The following is a 9,293-nucleotide window of genomic DNA, read 5'->3' as shown; positions in this document are numbered from 1 at the left end:
AGCAGCCCTACTTGGCTCTCTCCACCTACAGATAAGACCTCTTCCTCCCCAGAATGCCAGGATGATGTGTTAGGACTTGTCATTGGCACGAGGAATGTTTTGTATTGACGTGTATCTACTTGCCTTGATTCTCGAACCACCAGGCTGTGTTCCAGGAGTGCTATGCATTTCCCTGCACGTGGTGCCCCACCGGCTTAAGCTTCACTAACTATTTATTAGCCAGATCCAGGCTGCCTTCACATCTTAATTCCCTGAAATGATTTGCGATTGATAAGATCTGGGTAGATGTGGAAACCTTAACAACCTTGCCCAAGAATGAGCAAGTCCTCTGAAATCTTTGGAGGTCAAAGATGTTGGGAGCTTTGGAGATTTGCTGCACTTCCTTGTAAAATCCATCTGGACTCTCACTTCCACCCTTCCTCCTCACCATTCCCACTTAATTTATTATCTCCTCTCCAAACTAAAGTCTAAGAAGAACAGACTGGAAAAAAGGAAAAGAGATTGCTTATTTTTCTCCTTGGGGGTCTAACATCAGCCCCAGAACTTTATTTTTATTTATTTTTGGCTGCGTTGGGTCTTTGTTGCTGCGCGCGGGCTTTCTCTAGTTGCGGCAGGCGGGGGCTACTCTTCGTTTCGGTGTGCGTGCTTCTCATTGCAGTGGCTTCTCTTGTTACAGAGCACAGGCTCTAGGCTCGCGGGCTTCAGTAGTTGTGGCGCCCGGGCTTAGTTGCTCTGGGGCATGTGGAATCTTCCCAGACCAGGGATCGAACCCATGTCCCCTGCATTGGCAGGTGAATTCTTAACCACTGTGTCACCAGGGAAGATACCCAGCCCCAGAACTCAAGCTGTATTTAGGAAAATCAAGTTTTCCCCCTCCAATTCAACGCAGAGTTTCCAACTGATTTCGTTCTCAGAGAGTCAAGGTGGATATTCTCAATAATTAGTGTTGAGCAATATTCTACTACTGAACAGTGGTACCAAACGTTTTCATTAATTCCACAACTATTTATTGAGCTCCTGCTTTGTTTCAGCCTCTGTTTTACACACTGGGGATATTGCCTTCTCATTCCTTCTCTCTCCTCTCGCCAGAGCCAGCCATTCTCGTGAGTTCGAAGTGTAACCTTCCTAATGGTGCTATCATATGCTCATTTTACAGGTGAAGAAACTGAGGCACAGGGAGATAAAGGAATTTGCCCAAGGTCACACCCTTGGTAGGTTGTAGAATCAGTACAAACTGAATAAATGAGATGAAGAAAAGGCAGGTTGATAAGAGGGACTGTCCCAAAGCTGAGAACTGAAAGTGGAGAAAGAGGCACCAAATGTCGATTTCTAAGAAATCCTCCCACAAACACCCCAGCCCTAGGCAATCACTAATCTACTTTTTGTCCCTATGGATTTGCCTCTTCTGGGCAATCGTGTAATTGTGTAATATATTGACTGGCTTCCTTCACTTAGCATGTTTTCCAGGTTCATCCATGTTGTAGCATGTATCGGTACTTCATTCTTTTATACATGGCTGAATAATATTCCATTGTATGGATATGCCAGATTTCACTTATCAGTTGATGGGCATTTGAGTTGTTTCTATTTTTTGGCTGTCATGAATAATGCTGCTGTGAACATGTATGAGTTTTTATGTGGACATACGTGTTCAGTTCTCTTGGGTACTAGGAGCGGAATTGTTGGGTATATGTTAACTCTATGTTTAAATTCTTAAATAGCTGCCAGACTCATCAGAACAACATTGGGATCATCAGGTTGGGAAGTCTGCTCACTGTAATCACCCGTGGGCCCAGGCTTACAAAGGCTTTATCTCAACATGGGATGTGATGATTACCGCAGCAGTGAGAAGGATATATGACAACGATTGAACTGCCTCTTAGACTTTTGTCCAGAAACAATATAAATCACTTCTGTTCACATTTTACTGGTCAAATCAAGACATAGAGCCACACTCAACATCAAGGGGACAGGAAAGTACAGTCTTACCTAAAGTGCTGACAAGGAGAACTAGAGACATTTACAGAATGATGTTAATAATGGCAGCTGCGGGACTTCCCTGGCGGTCCAGTGGTTAAGACTTCTTCCAATGCAGAGGGTGCGGGTTTGATCCCTGTTTGGGGAGCTGAGATCCCAAATGCCTTGCAGTCAAAATACCAAAACATAAAACAGAAGCAATATTGTAACAAATTCAATAAAGACTTTAAAAATGGTCCACATCAAAAAAAAAATCTTAAAAAAAAATAACGGCAGCTGCAGTGAATGTTACATAAAAGACGTAGGGAAGGCCTCTGTGAGAAGAGGACCTTTACTCTGAGACTTGAAAGGTCAGAAAGAGCCTGTTGGAGATGATGAGGGCAAAGAGATGCTCAACGTCACTAATCATTAGGGAAATGTAAATAAAAACCACAGGCACTGTCACTTTGCATCCACTAAGATGGCTGTAATAAAAAGAGAAACTGACAATAAGAACTGTTGGCAAGAGTGTGGAGAAACTGAAACCTTCATACATATTTGGTGGGAGTATAAAATGGTGCAGCCCCTTTGGAAAACAGTTTGGCAATTCCTCACAAAGTTAAACACAGAGTTATCACATGGTCCAACAATTCCACTTCTATCTACATACCCAAGAGAATTAAAAACATCTATCCACACAAAAACCTGTAAATGGATGTTCATAGAAGCCTTAATTCATAATAGCCCCAAATGGACACAACCCAAATGTCCATCACCTGATGAATAAATAAGCAAAATGTGGTAAATATATCCATACAATGGAATACTAGTCATCAACAAGAAGGAGTGAAGTACTGATGCATGCTACAACATGGATGAACCTGGAAAACATTATGCTAAGTGAAAGGAGCCACCAAATATTTTATGATTCTGTTTGTATGAAAGGTCCAGAATAGGCAAATGCATAGAGACAGAAGGTAGATTAGTGTTTGCCAGTGGCTGGGAAGAGGGATGAACAGAGAGTGACTGCTAATGAGTACAGTGTTTGTTTTGGGGTGATGAAAATGTCTGGAATTAGAAAGGTATGAGTATACTAAAAACTCCTGAATTGTACACTTTAAAAGTGTGAACTGTTTTTTAAAAAGGTGAGTTTTATGGTATGTGAATTACATCTCAATTTAAAAAAAGTAACAGGGACTTCCCTGGCAGTCCAGTGGTTAGGACTCGGCACTTCCACTGCTGGGGGCACAAGTTCGATCCCTGGTTGGGGAGCTAAGACCCTGCACACTGCATGGCGCGGCCAAAAAAAAAAAGTAACAGATTAAACCCATTGAATAAAAGAGAAAAATAAAGAAATTGAAGTCTGTACAAACTACTGTTCATAAAATAAGTTATAAGGATATATTGTACAGCACAGGGACTATAGCAAATATTTTATACTAACTATAAATGGAGTATAATCTTTAAAAATTGTGAATCACTATGTTTCACACCTGAAACCTATAATATTGTACATCAACTATACCTCAATGGAAAAAAAAATTTTCTGATAAGGAATAACATATTTACCTAATTTCAAAGTGCCTCTCCACAAAATACTTAATAAGAAGAAAAAAAGAGTAACTATACAGATGTGAAGCCCAGCAGATGCCACCTTAATCAAGTGATCAGAGTGAACATGATCAGCAAGGGGACAAATCGCAGTCACATGTCACCTGGTAAGATGCAATGAGAAAACACCATTAGCAGTGTTTGATTTTCCTGCCAATAACCTGAATCGAATCATGAGGAAACCTCAGTTAAACCCAGATGGAGGAACGTGCCCCAGATAGTTGCCCTGAAATCTTCAAAAGTGTGAAGGACGAGAAAGTTGAGGAAAGACTGAAGAACTGTTCCAGACTGAAAGAAATAGAACAATCTGAATGCAAAGATCTTTTTGCTGGAAGTTACATTGTTGGGTGAATTGGCAAACCTGAAAGGTGTCTGAGGGTTAGATGATAGCCCTGTATCATAATTATTTTATTTGGATGTGTGTATCACATAGAAGAAAGTCCTTGTTGTAGGAAATACGCACTGAAGTGTTCGGGGATGACGAGGTATCAAGTCAGCATTTACTCTCAAATGGTGCAGGACAAAAAAAAAAGATCCGAACCATATTCACAACTTTTTTTGCTTGTAGATCCGAGGTTGTTTTTAAAAACGAATACACCAGGACTCCCCTGGTGGTGCAGTGGTTAAGAATCCACCTGCCAATGCAGGGGATGCGGGTTCGAACACTGGTCTGGGAAGATCCCACATGCCACGGAGCAACTGAGCCTGTGTGCCGTAACTACTGTGCTCTAGAGTCAGCGAGCCACAACTACTGAGCCCTCGTGCCAAAACTACTGAAGCCTGCGCACCTAGAGCTCGTGCTCTGCCACAGGAGAAGCCACTGCAATGAGAAGCCCGTGCACCGCAATGAAGACCCAATGCAGCCAAAAATAAAAATAAATTAAAAAAAAATACACCAATTTCCAGTGAGGTTTCATACTTTCTCAATTAACCCAGGGACCAGGGACCAGGGATCAAACCCGCACCCCCTGCATTGGAAGTGTGGAGTCTTAACCACTGGACCTCCGGGGAAGTCCCCTCAGTTAACTTACTTTAACGTTAATCTTTTCTGCACCTTACAATCTCTTATATCTCATTGAATATAAATAATATCTACCATTTATGTGGCACAAAATTCTTTATACACGTGTGACAACATGCATGAAAAACCCTGTAATTTATTGTGTCACTTAGAGTTCAGGTTTCTGAATTCTTTTTTCTACTTGACTAACTCAAGCAGGAAAAAGAATTTACTGGAAGAATATGGGGTATATGGCAGGCTCTGTTTTAACTGTTTCCTCCACTTAATGAAAGTGTGTTGATCTTGGGCAAATGACTTTACTCTGTGCCTCAGTTTCTGCATCTCTAAAATGGAGGAAATTATAGTACCTACCTCATGAGATTGTTGTGGGGGTTAAATTAATTAATACATGTAAAGCACTTAAAAGAGTGCCTGACACATAGTCAGTGCTCCATAAGTGTTATTTGTGATCATTAACTGACTTGTCCAAAGAAGCCATTGAGTGGCCAGTGCAGGATTTGAACCCAAGTCCACCGGAAACAAAAACCTGAACTTGCCAGCAACCCCTTATCACAACATTAAGTGAGCCGTGATTCTCCCTCTTTTCCCGTAAACGTTGATGAAAACTGAGGGATGTTCCTTCTCCCACCCCACGAGCAGTTACTTCCTCTTGCATTCTCCTAGGGCTTATACACAAAAACTTGTCAAGCCAGCTCCACCCTTTCAGCGGCTCAGTTCCTGCCCACACCCTCCAAAAGCTTTTGCTTCACTGGTACACTTTGTTTGCCTTGGGTAATGTTATTCTTTTAAGTATGGAGGACATTTAATGTAAGTAATACTGTCCATGGTCTTTGACCTAGGCCTGCAACAGCTGCAGCTGTGTGTAACATGCTTGCTTCATGCATTGTCTATCTATCTAAGCATTATCCTTCCTTCTCATATCTGATGTATCAGGTCAGCATCTGAAAGAGTAATGCAGTTCCCTGGAAGGTGTAGTATTAATCATGTTTTAAATTTTCTGATGTTTTGACATCTTAAAAAGCTTGCTGGTAGGGAAGAGGCTGCTCCTCCCAGGGCTACTCAATCCTTAGCGATAGCAGAGGACTCAGCTCAGAGCACGTCTTTCAGATACAAACCAACCAATCTCAAGTCTATAGCTCTAATCACCTCCTTATCTAACTCACTCATATAGCCAATATTTCCCTTGCCCTACATCATCCCAAGGCTAGGTACCAGGCAACTAGAGACCACCCCTATAGCCCAGAGCCCACTGGGATTATTCAAACTAACCAAACCTAAACGGTTTAGCCCTATTCCAATAAAGGCTCTGGCCCAGGCTTTCCCCTCTCTCCTGTCTTCTGCCACCTGACCAACCCCGGGTGCTTCCCCTGTGGTGCTGCATGGTATAGAGTGATCCCTTCTCTGGCGGACCTGTGAGTAAATAAACTTTTTCCTTGAGGAAGAGCCTCGTTCTCATTTCCACCAACTTTACCATGCTATTGCTAACATCTACATTCTTAGAACGTACTATGAATTGATTATTTTCTAAAAAATATGCTTGATTTATATATGTTGTTAAAATACTATTAATGCCTGTTAATTATACCCAAATAAAATATATATCGTACAAAACACTGTTACAGTATAAAGGAAATTAGAGAAAGAGAGAAGATGACACCTGTAATCTACCATTTCAACAAAACCATCACTTTCATTTTCCAGTCCACCTTCCAACTTTGCTCCATATGCATTCCTCTCTTTATATGAGTAACAAAAATCTATTAACGATTTCTGCTAATTACAGTGTTCAGGTTTGCAAAACACTTTCATCTATCTCATTTTGAGACCTTAAAAAGACAGAAAAGGGGACTTCCCTAGCAGTCCAGTGGTTAAGACTCTGCATTTCCAATGCAGGGGATGCAGATTCGATCTCTGGTCAGGGAACTAAGATCCCACATGCCGCGGGGCAAGTAAGCCCGCACGCCACAACAAAGGGTCCTTCACGCTGCAACGAGTATCCTGCATGCTGCAACAAAGATCCTGCGTGCCGTAACTAAGACCCGACGCAGCCAAATAAATAAATATTTTTTAAAAAAGAAAAGAATAGGAGTGATCAGAGAAATAGGATGAAAACTAGAAGAGAGTCAGGTCCAGAAGCCCAGGGAGAAGATTATTTCTAGAAGGGAGTGATGGACCACGTCCAATGCCTGTGAAAGACCGAGCAACAGGAGATCTGAAAAGTCCATTGGACTTAGTGACCTCTTTTAATAAAGTATTGGCAAAGCTTTCAAGAAGTTTGGCTGTGAAGGGAAAGAAGAAAATGGGATAGAGCTGGAGAGCAAATGGGACTAAGGCATTTTTTGTTTGTTTGTTATGTTTTTGTCCTTTAAATAAGAGAGACTTGAGAATGCTTAAATAAAGATTGGAAGAATCTAGTTGAGAGCTAATGCTTAGATATCCAGAAGAGAAAATGAATCATTGAAAGTGTGAGGTTTATATGAAGGAGAGGAGGAGATAAGGGTTGGTTTGGATAGGAGAGACACCAACCACTCCTATGGCAACTGGAAAAAGATTGGTTCAAATGTAGATAGGGTTTTGTTTTGTTTGGGGAAGATGAATGAGTTTTTCAGTATAGACATTGGCAAAGCAGATAGATGGGTTTTGACAGGCAAGTACAGCAAAATACAAATGGTCACGAGAGTTTAGGGTGTTGGAAAGAGTGTTCTTGAAATGATGGACCATGAAATCTTACTAAATATGGAAGGGCACGAAGAATGAAGAAAACTGTTGGAAGGGGAGAAGCTAGATAGGTAAATAGACTAGAGTCCTGATGAGCTAGAAGAACAGTCTTAGTGGTCATTGAATATGAAAGCTGGAAGGGATGTCGCCAGAATGTAGAATGATGTTTTGGATATGTTTATTTTTTATGTCAAGACCCAGTGTATGGCCATAGGATGAGTGACTGAGGTGGGAGGGAGGAGGTCGCTGGAAATGAGAAGGTCCTATAACTCAATGACCAGGGTCTTTGATCGTATGTGTGTGTGAATGTCGAGGTCACTAGGATGGTGAGTGGAGGGGAGTTATATGAGCCAAGTACCAAAATGTGATGGATAAAGGCAGTGGGGAAGGGACAACTGGGCTAGAGCTGAATTACGTCTCTCCTGGACTCCATTCTTGAATTTTCAGCTATCTATCCAATATCTCCACTTGGATGTCTAATAGATATATTCAACTTAACAGTGTGGCTAAGCCTCGAAGCAAAGGGGCCAGAAAATATAGCATTTTTTTTTTCCTGGGCACATAGTTCTTTCAAAAATAAAGTTAGGGTTCTATTGCAAAAAAATGAGAAAATGGATATCATTAGGCAACGAATGGTCTCTTCCACATTGTGTGGAACACTCAAATATTAACAGATTTCAACAGTGAAAATTCAGGTAGCTTTAGAAATTAAGATAAATATCTAGAACATATAAAGAACTCTTCAAAACAAAAAGACAAATGACCCACTTAAAAAATGGGGAAAGAACTTGAATAGACTTTTCTCCAAAGACAATATACAAATGGCCAAGAAGCCCATGAAAAGATGCTCAACGTCATTAGACATTAGGGAAATGCAAATCAAAACCATAATGAGATGCCACTTCACACCCACTAGGATGGCCATAATTTAAAAAAAGGAAAATAACAATCATTGGCGAAGATGTAGAGAAATTACAACACTTGTACATTGCAGGTGGGAATGTAAAAGTGGTTCAGCTGCTGTGGAAAACAGCTTGGCAGTTCCTTGAAAACTAAACATAGAATTACCGTGTGACTTAGCAATTCCACTCCCACGTATATACCCAAAAGAACTGAAAACAGGTACTCAAAAAAAATCCTTGTACACAAATATTCATAACAGAATTATTCACAGTAGCCAAAGGTGAAAACAACCCAAACATCCACAAACAGATGAATGAATAAACAAATTGTGTTATATCCGTACAACGGAAATTTGGCTGTAAAAAAGAATGAAGGTCTACCTATACATGCTATAAGGTAGATGAGCCTTCAAAACTTTACGCTAAGTGGAAGATGTCAGGCATTAAAGGTCACAAATTTTATGATTCCATTTATATGAAATATCCAGAATAGGTAAATCCATAGAAACAGAATGCAGATTGGGGGTTGCCAGAGATTTGGGGGAGGGGAGAATGGGGAGTAGCTGCTTAATGGGTACAAGGTTTCCTTTAGGAGTGGTGAAAATGTTTTGGAACTAGTTAGAGATGGCGGTTGCTCAACGTTGTGAATGTACTAAATGCCACTGAATTGTTCGCTATAAGATGGTTAATTGTACGTTATATGAACTTCACCTCAATTTAAAAAAAATTAAGGGGAAGAGTTGTAGTATTAGGAATGATAGAAAAGTCACTTATCAAGGTAGAAGCAAATTTTTTTTTTTTTTTTGCGGTACGCGGGCCTCTCACTGTTGTGGCCTCTCCCGTGGCGGAGCACAGGTTCCGGACGCGCAGGCTCAGCGGCCATGGCTCACGGGCCCAGCCACTCCGCAGCACGTGGGATCCTCCCGGACCGGGGCACGAACCCGTGTCCCCTGCATCGGCAGGCAGACTCTCAACCACCGCGCCACCAGGGAAGCCCAAGCAAAATTTTTAACTGAAAAAAGCAGTACATGATTGTTTGTATGTTCTCACTACAGCAGTAATTCAAACACAGCGCAAAGTGTAAG

Source organism: Grampus griseus (genome assembly GCF_964374135.1).
Source record: "Grampus griseus genome assembly, chromosome: 14".
In the NCBI taxonomy this organism is placed as follows: domain Eukaryota; kingdom Metazoa; phylum Chordata; class Mammalia; order Artiodactyla; family Delphinidae; genus Grampus; species Grampus griseus.
The sequence above is the reverse complement of the archived record's forward strand: the minus strand, read 5'-3'. Positions refer to the sequence as shown.